A 20,351-nucleotide genomic window follows, 5' to 3' on the forward strand; every position below is an offset into this window, starting at 1 on the left:
TTCTACAGGGTTTCAGGGCTGGGGAGGGCAGGGAATGGCGGGATGTGTTTCTGGTACGGGGTACTTTTGGGCCATTTTCTAGGGGACGGCAGGGCTGTTAAAAACATAGGGGATTTTTAAAAATATAGCAAAATTTCAAATATGCATATCATAGCAACGATAAAGAATTCATCATAGACATTAATACATAGCATTAGACTTGAATTGAGATTTCACATGAGAATCGACAAAGTAGTCAGGCAATACATTACAATATAACATGATATGAGGTATTGCTGATGGAAATCTGATTTAAATGTTCTGATTACAAATTCAGTTTGCTACTATATCCAAAATGATGCCAAATATTATTGATAATTCATATAATCTTGTACCCAACCTAGAATACCTCACATATGATGAATGTAGCTGAGGATGATCTGTAATCATGCTGAAACTGCTATAACGATGTAATGTCCCATTTTCCTCATAATCACCCATTGAGACATTTAGTCCATTTTAGACTAAATTGGAGCAATAAGAGAATAATAATTAATTAGATATTATTAATACTAAGTTATCTTGGGTTATAATATTTAATTAATTAGGCTGGACCTATTTTAATTCTAATGTGACTTTATAATATGAGTGGAGACTTAATAAAATAAGTCACTTTATGAAAAGGGAAAATAAGAAATAAAATAAAATAAAATAATAAAGTGAATCTTCTAGAAAACACTTCTAGAAAGTTCACTCATGGATATATAAGGATGAGAAGGCAAAGTCATTTTTTATTATTCTTGACTGGTTATGTTGAAAGAAACTTTTCCTTCAGAGCTTGAGAGCTTAGTTTGCAGGTTCAGTAAACCCTAGGACAAAAACCCTAGAGATTTTGGCTGTTTGGACGAAAATCTAGATCAGCCTACTCAGTGAATTCATGTCAGAATTCATAGGTGTGCTTCATTATTCAGTTTGGAGAGATTCGTGGAGTTTCAGAGTTATATCTTTGCAGGTTCAAATATTGCCGGAAGGGTTTTGAGCATCATTATATGTCATTCTGGTATGTACAAACCTATTGATAGGTCTGATGTGTAATGGCAGATTTCTGAGTTGTATTTGGGCATGTTTGGCCTATGTATTTGGATGTAATTGCATGTTCAGAATTTCTGATTTGTAGCAGCAGACTGAATAATCCTGAAATCAGATTTGTTCCGTATATATGTTCGCATTTTTGATGTCATGTATGGTTGGATGAGTTTTTGATTGAAGATATTATTATAAGGGACCATTATTGGCATATGTGTTTTCTGTCCACATTTGTTGTAACCAGAAATATAAATCAGACTTCTAGGGTTTGGAGCAGAAAACTAAAATGCAGAGAATTAGGGCAGAATTCAGGAAACTATTTTCAGAATTATAGTAATTATCCTATTCAGGTTATTACAAATGACTGTCAAGACAGAACTAAAGCTCAGTGAAATCTCATTCAAATCATATCAGGAAGCTGAACTCAAACTACACAGAAGCATCAAAAAAACCAAATCAAACTACTGCTATAAATAAACACACTCCAAACATCCTCTAAAAACACCTAAATTTATTGTAACTTAACAATACCAAACTGCTAAAGAAAATCAGACTTGTACAGGTCTGAAATGAAACTAGAAAAGTAGGTACAACACTCCCAAAAAAATCTACATATTCAACATAAATGCCAGAAACATCCCCTAACCCTTCAGGAAATGTCCCCTCAGATTTTTTCAAATGGGAATGGACATGAAACGGCAAAAAAATGTCCCCACATCCCCATACCGTCCCGGTACGGGCACAGGGGTACCAAGCCCGGGGACGTGAACATGGACATCGAGACTATCAGGCTATGCAGCTTACAACAAAACATAAGATCCCCGCAGGATCAATCTACTCAAATGAGCTGGTAACCAACTACATCAAAGCTAGGAGAGCTAACAAAGTTACACTAAAGTATATAGTGGTTTTTTTAATTTTTAGTTCCATGCAAGGCATACAAAGACCTACTATGATATCAGCAAGCATAAATTCGATCATGGGGATGAGAGCCCTTGGCAGGCAAGATACTGGTTTCATGTGAAGTTACCACATGTTCCTCATGGCCTGCACGTGTAGAGGCTATATGCAAGCACATTCAAAAAGTCATATGCACATTAAAATGCACTTGATATACAATGAATTTCCTTTCCTTAAAAGTACTAATAAATACTTCAACACGACAATATTTGTTCTTTTGGGAGAAAAATCCAAATTAGAAGATTCCAACCTGGTTTTATAATTGCATATGTTAATATTAATCACATATTTTAATATTATTTTGTTTGAGGGTTTTATATCAAATTCATAGAATTGTTTAGTTATCTGATAATGGCAGCATAAGTCTTAGACTGAAACCTCTTACATTGAGAGTCGAAGATTGAGGGATATCCATTTTGTCAAAATCGCTAGAACAAACTTGGCTACATCCCTTATGGTGTTGGGGCTTTGCAATTAGCAAGATTTGGTATGCAGGAGTCTCTTTCAAAACCTTTGTAAATGATGTTCAATTCTCAATTCAATATGCAAGATATATTCTAGTTATAATTTTCTTGATCTATGTATTGTCTATTTATATGATAAATCTGATTATCTTCTTTTGTATGGCAGGTGAGAGGAGCATTTATTGATTTCTATGTCCTTTTTCTCATATGCCATATGATATATATATATATATATATATATATATATATGAGAGGGGAGGATCAAGCAGTGCCTTGACTGGTCATGTCTTATGGACATGACCGATTAAGACACTACTTGATCACACCCTTTGGTATATAATATCAACCGGTGTTAAACATATTTGTCAGCCCGATATTAATCGGTGATCACACAACACATAACATATTTGCCAACTCGATATTAATCGGTGATCACACAACACATAACATATTTGCCAACTCGATATTAATCGGTGATCACATAACATATGACATATTTGCCAACCCGATATTAATCGGTGATCACATAACATATGACATATTTGCCAACCCGATATTAATCGGTGATCACATAACATATGACATATTTTCCAACCCGATATTAATCGGGACTTACGTAACATATTAACATGTTTAACCGATATGCCAATTGGTATTAATGATGGCGTTTGGTATAGCAAAGTAATCGAAGTGAATTGGTGTCTATGTTAACCGACACCGATCACTTAACTAATGGTTATATTCATTAATCATTGATCGGTGTATTACTATGCCACCCAATAGTTATATAATAATCACTTGTTGAGATCAAATCCGATAAGATTGGGATAGATGATTAATTAGATAACTATTGTTGATTACCAATATGCCATGGTTATCGATGAGGAATAATCATCAAATATAATAGCTTGAAGTTTTTCTTAATGGTTTAATCGATAGGATAAATGATTGAATGTGAGACTTCATTTATCTCTCATTCAATCATTTATCTTATCGAAGCTATCATGCATTAACACTCCCTCTTAGCTAGGTAAGATAAATGCCAACAATATATCAAGCATCATAATTCAAATGATGATTAGTATTCTTTACACAATCTGACTCTTTGAGAAAATCATCACCTAATCACATGATATGAAGTATCACTCAAACACGTGATACAAATGTCCATCATGTCAATCTTGTGATGGCAGGATATCACCTAAGCATGTGATATCAGTGTTACCTAGACGCAATACTTAAGGATAATCATATGAGAAAGATTTAAATTCTCATTTTAGAAAATCATATCACCTAATCATATGATATGAAGTATCACCAAACACGTGATACAAATGTCCATCACATCAATCTTGTGATGACAGGATATCACGTAAGCATGTGATATCAGTATTGCCTAAACGTAATACTTAAGGATAATCATATGAGAAAGATTTAAATTCTCATTTTAGAAAATCATATCACCTAATCACATGATATGAAGTATCACCTAAACACGTGATACAAATGTCCATCACGTCAATCTTGTGATGACAGGATATCACCTTAGCATGTGATATCAGTATTGCCTAAACACGCAATACTTAAGGATAATCATATGAGAAGGATTTAAATTCTCATCTTATCCAAGTTGTGGTATGTGCACAAAACACCTTATACAAATGTTTTACCACAACACAATCATGGTACATCCATGACACACCAGAAATCCAACATGATAACTGGTTTGGACATTATAAGATCGTCACCTTATAATGTCTACATACAAGTGTTCATTATCTTGAGAGATCATCGCCTCTTAGATATGAACGCAGGGGATAAAATCCAAAATGTCCTTTCATGACAAAGAAGTTTACACATTAAACATCTTATTGATATGCAAATACAAATTACAAAGCATATTACCTTTCTATCATACCTAAACCTTTTCTGAAGTGATTTACCTTTACTCTGGAAAGAGGTTTTGTCAGAATATCTGCAGTTTGATCTCCAAGGGAAAACCCTCCTACTCGAGGGAGAAACAACCCAGCATAAAATGTCTTCTTTATATATCAAATATGTCTAGCAACAATGCAAGATACAGGCCCAATATATGTTGCTTCACTCCTTGAGGCAAGTTTCACAAGAACAAATCTGATTGGCCTTCTTTACAGGATTGATCTGCTCTAGCTAACATATAAACTGCTCTTCACATGAATTGAATGGATTAGAGAATGAGTTTGCATCTTCTATATATTTGAGGGAGGCACCCTTTTGCAAGGGGTTGGTCCTCAATGACACCATATGTCTCTTCACAAGGGTGGCCACTTCAATATCAACACTCCCTCTTAGCTAGGGAGGAATCCTTGTTAATAATATAGTCATGAAATGAAATCCACCATGGCTACTCCTAGAGGGTGGAACAAGGGCCTCCATCTCAAACTTTTCCCTCACAGAGAAGAGTGTATTAACAAGGGCTCGCTCCTCAAACTTCTATCTCACAGAGAAGAGTGTATTAAGCATATCTTCATGATGGTGTGGCTCCCTCTGAACCTGATATCAACCTTCTGACCTCCTTGTCTAAGGTTGCTTCTGATGAAATGTTAGACTCCCTCTGGATGTGATATCAACCATCTGACCTCCTTGCTTGTGATGGAATGTTAGACTCCCTCTGAATCTGATATCAACCATCTGACCTCCTCTTTGAAGAACCAGATCGCAAGAACAAACTGTATGGGTTCTTCTTCTTCTTCGATAAATACTTACCGCCATCAACTCAGTCCTATGACTGCAAGCATCGAGTTCTTTCTCCCTTGAATGAAATCTCTTATGCTTCTTGGTCTGTCCTTTCTTTATCTCGAAAGATCACCTGTAAAACATGACTTATAGAACTCTGGCATGTACTTAGCAAATTCACCACCAGTAGCATGAGCAAGGGCCCCTATGGTCAACATTGCTTCCCCATGGACTGTTGCACTTCTGCAGGCAAATACTTGTTTATAGAATGGAAATGCGGAATCTCAGAATCTCCACTAAAGTCCCCTCCATATTCTTCCTGAATTCTTCATCACAAATAGTACTTCAAAACTCTATAGCTTAAAGAGCAACAGGCTCTTCATCACTTTTAATTGCTTTTGTTGTGATTCTAAAGATGTCCTACATGTAAGGGGCAAGTTTCTCATAGTATGTTGAAGAAATTGAAACAAGATATTCAAATGCATCTTGTCGTGTGTGGACACCTACTGACAATGTTGATTCACAAATAATACACATAATGTAATTGCATGAATTAATAACTACATATGAAATTCATGACCATTAATCAAACATGGATTACTTATCTCTTTGTTTATTAGTCTTCCTCGCAATCCAACAATTGTTCATTCCTGATTCTTTGCACTTGATGATTTAGATCTCATTTGATGTTTTCTCTTTGATACACATATTTTTAGTTGTTGTGTTCATCTGATATAACCAGGATTTGTGAGATGTTGAGCCCATATGCCATGCACAGGACACTCAACAGTATCAATGTGGCATAGATCTTCCTCAATAATCTTCCCATCCATTCATTCAAATGAAGACCCTTCTCTGCAAATCTGTACATGCTATGGAATGAGAGCATCAAATTGGTTTTTTCTATAGTAAGACCGTTGCTTTTCATGTCTCTCTCTGATTGGCAAATATATGAGTATTGTTTCCAATGTTGTGGCGCTAGCGCCAAACAACATTAAGGATAAACCTTAATGCCTAGTTCAATAGATGGAACTACCAGTTCATTTGCTCTAGTTTCATAAAGACATTTGTGACTGCATCCTGTCTACATGTAATTGCATTTTCTAGAGGAGGTGTCTGTTTCCGGTCATCTTGAACGTCTACTTCAGCTCTCTTCTCAAAAGCAAATGAAACGTTTTTGCGTGACCCTGCCGAGAAAACAAGATGAAGAGAAGTTTCTCCATCTTCATATTTGTTTGGAGTATTTATCAACTGTTTTCCTCCATCGCATTCCTCCAGCAAAAATCCTACAACTTTTATAATAGCATTATCTTCAATACACCTTACAACATCCAAAGTTGTCAATGCATTATCTATTAAATAGAATGATCCAACCCGAGCTCCGCAATCTAATAAACTCATTACTACCAATATAACATGTCCTGCCTTCTTTTCCAACTGACTAGGAGCATGACCACTTGCTACAACGATTAGGAGCTTGTTTAGAAGATCATAATTTCCGAATGGGTTGTTGCTCTTCCACCTTGCATTGCTTTGCAGTGTCTACTTGGAACATGGAAGATCATCTCTCCCGCATGTTGACGCTACATACTCTATTATCTTTGTAGCACAACTGTATCTGTAACTGTGTTCACGGGGTGTGTGTACTATGTCATCGCCTTTGCAAAAACAGCCTGCGATAATATCCATCAATTTATGTTTCATTACTTTATGAATGTGATAGACCTCTTCATGCGGCATGTTCGAACCCATCCTCGTACAGAAAGGCACTTGACAAGATAATCTTGTCTCATGGTAGGAATGGCCGACAATTGATCATACAGTCGTTGTTGTCTAATGATAACAAGGCACTGCGAACAAGTGTTCATCCAGAGTGCACTGGTTACTCCTGTGATCTTATGGATAGTTAGAGACACATATCCGCCATCAAACTTTGACTTGCAACCTTATTGCCTTGTTCGATTCACATAGAATTGCTCCCTGGTGATTCCACAAAGAACTTGGCTCTTTAATGTGCAAACTGCAGTTGATTCCCTGAGAGTAAAGTCGATCTCCCTTAATATCCAGATTGCATTAGAATAGGCAATGGGGATATCCAAATCACCACACTCAAAGAAGTTCCGACCTAGACGAGGAGTTGTTTGATTGCTTCAACAAATCTGATAGGATCTTTAAATCTGATGGTGCTACCCATTAGAAGAATTTTGATGTTCGAATATATGCTTGTTTGAATTTTCCACAGAATTGAGCAGCCTCAGGTTCGATTTAACTATAGCTCTGATACCATGTAAATGATGTTCAATTCTCAATTCAATATGCAAGATATATTCTAGTTATAATTTTCTTGATCTATGTATTGTCTATTTATATGATAAATCTGATTATCTTCTTTTGTATGGCAGGTGAGAGGAGCATTTATTGATTTCTATGTCCTTTTTCTCATATGCCATATGATATATATATATGAGAGGGGAGGATCAAGCAGTGCCTTGACCGGTCATGTCTTATGGACATGACCGATCAAGACACTACTTGATCACACCCTTTGGTATATAATATCAACCGGTGTTAAACATATTTGTCAGCCCGATATTAATCGGTGATCACACAACACAACATATTTGCCATCCCGATATTAATCGGTGATCACATAACATATGACATATTTGCCAACCCGATTTTAATCGGTGATCGCATAACATGACATATTTTCCAACTCGATATTAATCGGGACTTACGTAACATATTAACATGTTTAACCGATATGCCAATCGGTATTAATGATGGCGTTTGGTATAGCAAAGTAACCAACGTGAATCAGTGTCTATGTTAACCGACACCGATCACTTAACTAATGGTTATATTCATTAATCATTGATCGGTGTATTACTATGCCTCCCGATAGTTATATAATAATCACTTGTTGAGATCAAATCCGATATAGATCGGGATAGATGATTAATTAGATAACTATCGTTGATTACCAATATGCCATAGTTATCGATGAGGAATAATCATCAAATAGAATAGCTTGAAGTTTTTCTTAATGGTTTAATCGATAGGATAAATGATTGAATGAGAGACTTCATTTATCTCTCATTCAATCATTTATCTTACCAAAGCTATCATGCATTAACAACCTTTCAATTACATTTGTAGACCAAGAGTCCATTGATAAAAATATTATATTTTTCAAAAATATTAACAAAGAGAATTGTAAAATAATTTGTGGGACAATTTTTTGTACAAAAGAATCCAAATTAGAAAATTCAAACCTAAATGCTTATAGATTGTACACATTTAATTGGTGGCAGAGGAATACCAATAAACTTAAAATGCTTTAGATTCTAAAAGGAGCTCAAGCATTGAAGGGAAGCAAAGGAAACTAAAAAATTCATGTATGTGAAAAGATACAAGGTAGCAAAAATGTTTCCTACACCAATCAAAGAGAGGAGAAATATATAGCAGATATGATCAAACAATTTAGGAAAGAAATATTATACAAAAGATTTACTACATAGCACAATGTTCATCTTGGGAAAACACTTTTGGTAAAAAGTTCAACCTTAAAAAATTGAACAAATTGTATTTCTAGCAACACAAATATTTTTATAATACAAATTTAGGCCCAAGATTTCACATAACATTATATCAATATATGGGTTTGGATTGCTTATATAGCATAACAATACCTTGCAATACCATTGTGAAACCTCCCTCAAGCACTAATAAAGAGAAGAGCAAACCACAAAGTGTTTGTGATTTACCGAAATCCCAAGTCAATCCCATGACCCAAAAATGACATCCAAATCAAGGGCTTAAATTTCAACTCCCTTGTCCCAAATGAGTCAACAAGCTATTTTAGTATATTCTTTTATAGACTTTAAGCTGCCATATTTTTGTCATAACCCATTTCTCCAAGTTTCCATTTTGATTTCATTATCACCATTCACAGATATTTTGACAATTCATAACATGTGTCATAATCAACAAGGAAAGGTAGTAATGTAACTTCCTCTTGGATGCTTTTATCCATGTCAATCGATCTTTTACACATCTTATTACACATCTCCATGATGTTATATTCTTTTATAATTTTCTACACACATTATACGTGACATTATTGGCCAACTTAAGGTGGGACACCTGTTTTCCGATGTAGACAACAATAATGAATAAATACAAACAATAATTAACTGATTCATATATTAAAATAAAAGGTTTACGACATATTTCTCAACATTCTCTCACGTGTGTACCTTTCAATGACAAAAGAGAAACATCATTAATATGGACTAATAGTTAGGGTTGAGAGGCCTATAGAATTAGCACACCACTTGAATTTCTTTGTGCTCACAAGCTTCACCAATGCATCTACAACATTTTCTAAAGTGCCATTTTTTCAAGCATTATCATTGTACATCAATATGCTTTGTGTGCATCTGAAAGGTCAAGTTCTTTGTTAGGTCAACAACACTATGACTACAATATCCAATTAGAGTTGCTTTGTGATAGCCCAATATTTGAACACAATATTTCAAACTAGATGACCTTATAGGCATGGATAGTTGCCATGTAATTTGCCTCTATAGTGGTCAAGGTGACAATAACATATCACTTATTTAACTAATTGCAACATTGAAAATGTTGAAAACACGGACCACTTGTAGGTCTTTTATTGTTGACATTGCCTACTTAATTTGAATCCACAAACTCTTGAATTTGAATTGAGTGCTCAAGGTCTACTTGATAACATATATAGTATTTGAAACTACCTTGCAAATGTTTGAAGGCCCTCTTCACTGTAGCCAACAATACATGTTCGAATTAGTCATGAAATGACCAAATACTTCCATTACTTAGGGAACGTCTAGCTTAGTGTAAACCATGAAACACATAAAAGTACTAAGTGCAATAGGTTATGGAACATGAGATATTTGCCATTTCACTAGGTGTAGATAGGCCCTAATTAATTGATAACTTAATCCCTATTGAAATTCAAGCAATCACTACTTCACAATTTGTAATGCTGAAATGTTGTAACATAGTTCTTATACATACTCTAGCTGAACCGAAGCTTTCTATTTGCACTATATCTTTTGATTTCCACATCTAAGATGAACTTAGGAACCCCAAAGTTCATATCAAATTATACAAAGAAATAATATTTCAAATTCTTCATCACATCTTTATTGCTACCAAAAAAAACATATCATTAACATTAAAAAGTGATAACAAAGAAATGATCATTGTACTACTTGTAATATAAATACAATTATATGCTTTGGACATTGTGAATTCCAATCTCAACACAAGAATACAATTTCTAATACCACATTTTGGGTGGCAGTTTGATACCATACAATATTCTCTTTAATGTACGAGTCAATGACTCTTATCTTTTACAACATGATGTTTGAATTGTGTTATGTTAATGTTATCTTCACATCCATGTACTCAATCTCAAGGTTAAAAATCACAACAACAAAAAAACTAAATGGATGTTAGTTAAGTAACTAAAGAAAAAATCTAGCCAAAGTCAATACTTTCTCCCCACAAATATCCTTTCAAAACTATTCATGCCTAATGGTTTTTTGAATTCAATTTTTGCTTGAAGACTCATTTACAACCATGTTTCTTTTCTTTTGACAACCGAACTGAGTCCTAATTACCATTCTTTTTCAATGCAACCATCTCATTATCCATTACATATTTATAGGAGGCAGTGTTGTCCATTTCCATTGCCTTTTTGGTAGTTTGAGGTTCATCAAAGTTAGTATTCAAAGAAAAATTATATCTAAAATCAGGTTTGCTATACCTCTCTAGTTGTTTTCTTTACTTAGTAAACATCCTCAAAAACTTAAGTGGAGGTTCTTCCTCCTTGAAGTTCTATGAACTTTTGAGTATTCACGCTTAGTCTATCTTGAATGTCTAGTTCAACCTTAGGTTAAATTGTTTCAATCAGTTTTAATTGGATTATAGATTTCACTTCCATTTGATTTCTCAACTATAGGAGAAGGTGTGATCTCTCTTAAGATGCTATATAGAACTTTCATGGTCACTAGGTCTAAAAGCTTGTATCCTTTCACACCATTTCAATAATTGATGATGATACATTTAATAACTTTGTAATCCAACTTCAATTTCTTTTTGTTAGGCATATGAACATGTGTATCACAACTAAAAACCCAAAGATGTTGAAGTGAGGGCTTCTTTACTATCCAAATCTTCGTAGGGCTTTATAAACAAGTGTTGACGTAGGAAACATGTTATTCAAGAAACGCAATGCTAATAACTTTTTCCAAGGATTTTTGCTTCAACATTCATTCCATCAACATCCTCTTCATCATCTTTGCAACTCCATTCTATTGAGGGTTATGGATTTGTCTTATGCCATGCAATAGCATTCTCTTTATCATTTTTTGAGATTTGTTGAATAATTCTTTTTGTTAGTGGTTCTCAATATTTTATCTTTTTTCATCTCTAGTTTTTCACGGGACATTTAAACTTCTTTAACTAACTTACGTCTTCATGCACACACCACTGTTCTTTTCCGTTTCAGTCTAGACGGGATCTTAACGTGGGTTTATCCAGGACATTTATCTATTTATGTACCCACTATTGGACATAGAGTGAGGAATGTATGCACTGACCATCCATTGAGAGATGCGCCTACCACTGGACATTTAACACTATTCGCTCATATTTGTCCATAAAAAAGTAGACCCAAGTTTTGGACAAATCATATCAATAAAAGAAACATAATACAAGAATTTTGATAATGAAGGAACATCTATTAGACCAAATACATCACTATGAACAAGATAAAAAATTTCATCACTTATGAGAGTTTAAGTAAAATTAAGCACGATTCTATCTATTTTAAATATAATGCTCATGAAAATTCAAGTCATGAGAACAATGACAATGCCATTTTACAAGGTTTTTTATTTTTCAAGGTTCTTAGACCTTTCTTGATAATGTGGCCCATTTATTGGTGCCACAACATAGTTTTTGATATGTAACTTGATCCCAGAGATAATAGAATGCTTAGATACCCAAACTAATAATATTAGATCTCTCTATTATAGGTTCCAATGCCAGAGGTGTAGAATGTACAAATCTCTTCACCACAGGGACAAAAGAACAATTACACGAAATGAATATGCTAGCATCTATTCATAAAAAAATACCAATCCATACTCTCTCCATGAGCACTATAACTCTTTGAATCATTTTACACCCCCACTTTTAAAAGAATAATTGCATTGGCATCATTCATTTTATTAACATCAATAGGTTTTGTTGATCTTAGGATGTGTAGGGCTTGTGAGATTATTTTCAGTCTCCATTCAAGAATCTAATCTTCACTTTCTTTCATGACCAATAATACTTGAGGTAAGAGTTGTCATTGAGATATATCTCCTATCATCATAACTCTAGTAGTCTAGAAATCACTTCCAATAAGGAGTGACATGGAAAAATGCTCAAGAGTTGATCATCCATGTGTATTCACATGATTCCATAGAAAAAGTTGTAAAAAATGTATCATGCCACCATCATCTTGAGAAGATATGTAATCAAAATCATCATCAAATTCATGCTTGTCCATTTTCTTCTTTTTCTCCTCTTAGTTTTATTTGATGTGGACAACCTTGCTATAGTTCAAGATTTTACTTTAGACCACCTAGAAAACTTAGATTTGCTTCTAGATATGGATTTTTGGTTCGTCTTATTGTTATTTCCTTTCTCTTTTTACTTCTTAGCTCCTTTCAAGGAAGAGCATTCACAAATGTTTCATTTGTTAGCTTAGTGGAGTCTAATGATGGTCATAAATAGATTCTCCCAAGAATCCAACAAAAATCATAATTGATTAATAGATTGGTGTTCATGTTTATCTATAAATCAATATATTTCAACTAAGTCACCACAATGTTGAAGGAATTCAAGGGTTTGGAAATTGAGGCAACATCACCCATCTTTAAGAAAGATCTTTGTAGGGAAAATTAGTTCCTTAAAGATCAGTTCGACACAAGTTTCCTAATTTTTTTGCAAGGATTTCATGGCAGATTCTTCTGAAACATTCAAGAGCATTGAATCCACCAAACATGTAGGTTGATGAGACTTCGTGCCTTTCTATTCGACACTATCTAGTCATCTATTAACATAGCCATATGTTTATTTGTATGTATTGCAACTGATGATCTCACTACATGAGTAAGTCTTCCACAACTCAAAATTAGTGTTGTTAAACTTTTGCATCTCCAATTATGACTTCCTGGGCATTTTCCATAAAACAAATATCTTTGTTGTGCACTACTCTCACTCAAACCAAGATTACCCTAAAATTCTTTTTCCTACCACTTATGAAATGTAACTAACCAACCTATGATATCAAATGAAAAGAGAGAAAAAATGATTCCTACACAGATAAAAAGGAGAGAAATGCATGAATGACACGATCAAACAATTTAGAAAAGAGTAATACACAAAAAAGATCCATTTTGGCTCTGTTGGAGTATCCAACTGATTGTTTGAAGGATTCCTATGAATTTTTTCGACTCAATCTATAGACCTTCAGGTCAGTGGCCAATGAATGAGGTTCAGTCACAAGACTGAAATCTCCTGCACTTCTGGCTCTGCAAATCCAAGTTGGGTCTCCCTTCACAATGCCAAAATGACTAACTCCATTCAATACCTAGCATTGCAACTTATAGAAGATATTTCCCAATAAAAATATACCAAGGAAGGTCTACAAACCTTGAATCTGGCTATAATCTTGGCATTTCAATGTTTCCCTCTCTAAACCTAACTTCTACAATAGAAAGGGAAAACATATTTTGAATATTTTTGATTCTGAAAACTGGGCAAAGACTCCCTAGACTAGTGCCTTCCTTAGGGAAGCAGAGTCATCTTACAACAAACAAATGTTCTACCCAAATAGATTAAACCTAAAACCAGTGAGTTCACAATATCAATACCTAACACTAATACCCTCTACTTTGGTTCTGTTGTAGCCATTCTTTTTAATCCTTTACATACACAACACCACTTCTTTGACCTATCATAAGCAACTTAGTCTCTTCCTTGAAGAGAAGCGAAAAACAAGACACACTACTAAAATATTTGCAGACGCAGCATAAAAGATCCTTGATCATTTATTCCATAAATTGGTGTTCATACATATAGGAGACAACCACACAGAACACATAAACATTTTTGCACTCTGATAAAGAACTATTTAAAATAGTAAAACATTTAGAAGCTGAAATCTCATCCTGCATGCTCTAATTTTGGACATGCTCTAATTTTGGACATGTACATGAAAGCTTGCTTCCAGAAAATTACATCAGAACTCTTACAAAATGAGGAAGAAGAATTAATAGAAAAAAGAGAAGCCCTAAAATGAATGTAGAAATGACATCTGGCTTCCTCTCTGCTGTTGATTTGCAAATCAGAAATCCCTCTATTCTTTTCTCTCTGCACCCTTGCAATTGAAATCTGTTCCTTCTCTGACATTCCTTTGACACTTGGCAGTCTGGAAAAGTTCCATCACTTTCTTTCTTTCTTTTCTTTTGCTTGCAACTGAAAATGCTTTCTGACTGTTTTAATCTCAACACAAATTTTGTCCTTTTTTGCACTTTGCCTCACCCTTGAAATATTCTCCCCTTGGTTAAAATGTCTTGCAACAATAAGCTTTGTCTATATTTGCAACTGCTTACCTATAAATACTTTTTCCTTTTCATATCACACCCTATGCAAAAACACTTTGTTCCTTCACCTGGGTGAAAAATAATTTTGTATACCTGTTGGTAATTTTATTTGGGTGAAAAGAATTGTCTTGTCACATTTTGCCTTGGGTGGAAGTGAAAATGTTTTCATTTTGCAATAAACAATTCTTATTATTGCACCATATCTCTGTTAAAATATCATTCCCATAAGTCAGAAAATAAATAATTGACGCACTGTGCCTTTTCCCTTGAAAATATTCACATTTGATGGCAAATATGAAAAATCACTTTATCCTTTTGTCTTTTGTGCATACACATAATTGCTTCCAATGATAATTATTTCACTAGATAACAAATTTAATTTGTAGCACTTTACCTGTAACCGAGTCTTTACCTTTTCCATTTACCTGACCTTGAATACTTTCTCTTCTGTGAAATAGAATTTATTTCCAAGTGAAATGATTTAGTTTGCTGCACATTATGTCCTTTGAATGTAGGGTATTCATTCTACGAGTAAGATTTTTATTTCTTTTTTTAACACCTTTAGTAAAAATATTTCACACAGAAAAATAATTCAATCTTTTTTGATTAATAAAGTAGTAAAACTAGGGTGCTGACCCTTAACAACATCCCGCAAGCTGTAAGAAAAACAAAGGGAACAAGTCCCGAACAACAAGGTTAGACAGGCAAATAGAGGAGCCTACTAGACCGAAGACAAAACAGACCCAAATCAAGGAGTAGTAGTAACACCCGAGCCTTGATTGGGTGAGGTTTGGGAAAGGGGGGAGGACTTCCCCTTCCGCCTGCGGTGAAGCATTGTCTTGGTGATACAATCATTAGGATTGAGTGAGAGATCATTCAAAAGGGGGTCCGTGGGGTTATACCTAAAAGAAACAATAACAGGTTGCTGAGGAGCCGCAAAGGGAACCACGTTAGGGGCATTACCGACAGCATCAAAAGGTTGGTGTGGAATCGCTACATGTTGTAGAGGAGCCGCAGAACAAGGCTGCAAAGTCTCACAGATAGAAGGAGCAACAACAGTAGCGTAGTCGGTAGGGTCAACAGTAAAAGGCACCACATCTCGGGACTCCTCACCTGAGCCATCTGAAATCTCCTCAGAAGCATAGATAGTTAAATGATCTAAGGTAGCGTTATTCCACCAGGTCGCAATGCCCTTGCGCCATGAAATAGAGCAATTCGAAGCAAAATGTCCTGTACAGAAGCACTTCCGGCAACGAAAAGGGAAACCCTCGAAATCAAGCTGTTGCTTCCAAGGCCTATCCCCAACCATAAGAACCACATCTCCCGGGAGGGGCCAAGCAAAATCAATGTCTACCAAGATGCAAGCAAAGGTGGAGTGGCCCATAGAAGAAGTATCATCATCCACTATGAAGAAGCGCCCAATAGAATTGCCAATCTGTTGATGCACCTTACATTTTCCCCTTTAATACCCATGTGCACCCATTCTTCACCCATTCTTCAGGGTGAAAACATTCATCATGCAGCTCACATATTATCAAGTGAAAATTTAAAACCATTGCACCATTTTCCTTATTGTTTGTAAAAATAATATCTCCATATGTGAAAAACCAACAAGCTACCAAATAAAAATAATACTCATAATGTGCAATGTTGCCACATATAAATTTTTTTGTGGCATCTAAAATAGTACTGCTGGATGATCAATATCTCAAGCTGCCCATAATCAGATGTTGTTGTTACCATTTTGAATGCCTTAGACATATGTCCTTGAATTTCTAAATCTTATGGACCTGGCATTATTCTAAAAGCCCAATTCACACATAGGGCAAAAACATAGGCATGACTGGAATAAACTGCAGATGAAGAGCCAAATTATAATCACGTTGAACCCAAATATGAAAACACTGATTCAGCTAAGAACATGGGCTGTGATATGGTAAATTTCTGAAAACCTCACCACATTTCTCTCACACCATATTCACCATATCGATCCATGGCTTATTGCAGCACCGATCAACTCATTCTCATCGGCTTTAACTGTTGGACACACAAGGATTCAAATATCATTTAAGGCAAAGCCCATCTCAAACAGTAAACTTCACATCGCTCCAATTCTGGCATCATTCATTGAATCTGTAATCACTGCGATGACATTGGGGAGCCACAAACACAGAACGCTGCCTTCTCAAGCACTGCTAACTGCTACCATGAATTCAACAATACAAACCAAATTTCTGCTCACTGAAGGTCTGCTCAATTACTCATTCCTGACATATTTACCCAACAAAACGTGCAACAAAACTCTCATAAATAAATCCCATTCATATATATATATACATATATACACATACACATATACATATACATATACATATACATATACATACATAGATATGTATACACACATATATATGTGTGTATCTATGTGTGTATCCCTCTCTCTCTCTATATGTATATATATGTATATATACATACATATAGAGAGGGGAAATGGATAAATCAAGAAAGAGGGGAGATAGAGTTATAGATAAAGATAGAGAGCGAGAAATAGTGAGTGTGTGTAACTGAAAGAGAGAGATAGAAATAAAATAGGATGAGAAAAACAAGGTATGTGTGTGTGAGAGAGAGAGGGGTACAAAGATAGAGAGGGGGAGGGAGAGATAGGGATAGAAAGGGGGAGAGATAGAGGTAAATATAGTGAAGATAGAGACAAGGATGAGGGGAAAGGAAAGGTAGGGAGATACAGATAAGGGAGATATATAGATAGAGAAATAATGACAAAGATGGATATGGAGATTGTTGTTCTTTATTGTTGATATTAAGGGAGATATATAGATAGAGAAATAGAGATTGTTGTTCTTTATTGTTGATCTTTTTAATAGATGGCAATTTTTTAATTTTATTTTATCTTAATTACTTTTCATTTTCATCCATCAAAATGGATAGACAACACAATTTACATCAATGAAAGCATAATAGAAAGAGATGTCTCACAAATTCACTTTTCAATATGTGGGATAAAATATTATAATGTACTCTTAAGACAAGTTGAAAATTTATATTATATTATATTCAACATTAGTAATTAGTGTGTCACCTATATGATTAGTTTTAACTGAACATTAGATTTTATTTATATTAGATATGCTATATTGCAAGTTATATTCATATATAATTAAACATATCATATGTTTAATATTTTTAATATTTAAATTATATTTATTATATAAAATTATAAATGTTCTACATAAATATTAGATGTAATATACATATCATAGATACTATTAATTAAATATAAATATAATATATTATAAATTATAGAATATATAATAATAGTTATAATTATAATATAATTAGTTTCTATTATGAATTAGTAATTTCTTAATAGAAAGAATTGAAATGAAATATATATAATTTAATTGTTATTTTTAATTATGTTACCTATATAATATTTAACATCTATATATTTGTAATTTAATTATGTATCTATTTTATAGATTATATCTTAATTTAATTATATTCATTGTTATATGATTAATCTCTCTAATTAATTCTTCTAGATTTAAATATAGATGGATCAATTTAAAATAATGTCACAATTTAATAGATATTAAATTAAATTAATATCATATAATATAAAATAATAAATATAATTGTAACATTAATCATTTTTTTTTTTTTGGGGTAACATTAATCATATACTAAATAAATATATACTTTAATAATAAATTTAACTAAATATATAATACATAATATTAAAATTCTATTCATAATTATTGTACTAACATTATAGTAAATGAAATAAATTATAATATCATTTCAAAAATAAATTTATATAATAAATATAATTAATTATTAAATATAGGTATAATTTGCTATATATTTTAATATTATATATGTTTCAAAAAAATATTTAGATAATTGATAAGTAAGCCTATAAAAACATGAGATATCTTGAAAATCACAGACCCAAATTAGAATATTAAAAGTTTACTGTCAAGTTACGTTGTATTTATTTATTTTTATTAATTCAAAGTTTCTTCTTTTTGACGTGAAAGAGGAAAAAAGTCGAGCTGGCAACAACTAACTATTTTATGTCATAATAATTTAACTATTGCTTTTTGTATTCAACGAATTACTTAAAAATTGTGTCGAGGGAAGCCCATGGAAAAGTACAGCCATTTATAATTTACTATGGATAAGTCAGTGGTACGGAGTAGAAATTCAACGATATAGCCGCACACGAAAAATAGAGCAGTTAGGGGAGAGGGGCCAGTAGTTGAACAGGGTCTAATAGTTGTTATAGCAATTGTGCTTATATGATGCAGTATTGCCACATATTTATTGTATATATTGTAAATAAATAATCAACATGTAAAATAAAAATTTGCCAAATGTTGATTAAAATGGACCAATACTTGGAACATAAGAGAACCTATAAATGTTATATAAAAAATGCATAAATACATTAATTAACAAGTGAAATAGATTATTTTTTGTTTCAAACAAAATATCATAGCTATCCACTATAAGTGTGTCATTTATAAAATAAGTTACTCACTTAAACAAGTACTCTTATCATAGTGAAACAAATATTATTCTTATGTGTACAACTATTGGGGTAGCAATGTATATGCATTGGAATATTTTATATTAATAATGTGTCTTATCACAAATATAAAAGGTGAACACAATAAATACCTTGTTTTTCTCCATGAAATGTGAGAGATTGTCCAAAGATTTAAGTGTTAAACAATTGATCCCTTTGTGTTCATATAAGCTTTATTTTATATAATAATATGTTGTTTTATTTGTTTTTTATAACATATATATTTTTGTGTTCAACAAATATAAAAGGTGAACATAATAAATACCTTGTTTTTCACCATGAAGTGTGAGGGATTGTCCAAAGATTTAAGTGTGCAACAATTGGTCCCTTTGTGTTCATATAAGATTTATTTTATATAATAATATGTTGTTTTTAATAACAATATATATATTTTTGTGTTCAACTATTGGTCCTTTGGTGTTGGATATAAAAGCCAGATATAACACACATTTATGATTACTAATATGTATTTGGTCCATTTAAGTTTCATATAAGTTATATTTTACATAAAAATTTGATATTATATTAATTACAAATGATATTTTCTTATTCAACAACTAGGGATTTTTAGGTTAAGTTTTGGTCGAATCTTTAAAAAGTCATTTTTTGGACACTTCACACTAGACGTGTTATTTTGACGACTTGCATGATGAGTCATGCCTTCAAACCTTAGTTGTAGATAGTTAAGTGTCCATATTACATCATTAAACTGATTTAAGAAATCATGGATTTAACCCTTTTGAGCATGAGCCATAGCACTAGTCAGGTCCTTGGTGGGCCCCACTAATTTTTTTTTTTCATATTTGAACAACTGAATCTTGAAAA

The 20,351-nt window shown here is 33.4% G+C and overlaps 1 protein-coding gene across 3 annotated transcripts in view; it reads left to right on the forward strand.

Moving 5' to 3' along the window:
- Positions 1–20,351, forward strand: part of LOC131047346 (uncharacterized) — a 53,932-nt gene that overhangs the window by 24,705 nt on the left and 8,876 nt on the right. Inside the window, exon 2 of one of the 3 annotated variants that reach the window (XM_059213184.1) lies at positions 9–540. The exons of the other annotated variants lie outside the window; for them this stretch is intronic. The gene's annotated coding sequence lies outside the window, so the exon portion shown is untranslated. Of the gene's footprint in view, positions 1–8; positions 541–20,351 lie in introns of those variants that run through there. 3 annotated transcript variants of the gene reach the window in all.

The sequence above is a fragment of the Cryptomeria japonica genome, chromosome 10, assembly GCF_030272615.1.
Source record: "Cryptomeria japonica chromosome 10, Sugi_1.0, whole genome shotgun sequence".
Classification (NCBI taxonomy): Eukaryota; Viridiplantae; Streptophyta; class Pinopsida; order Cupressales; family Cupressaceae; genus Cryptomeria; species Cryptomeria japonica.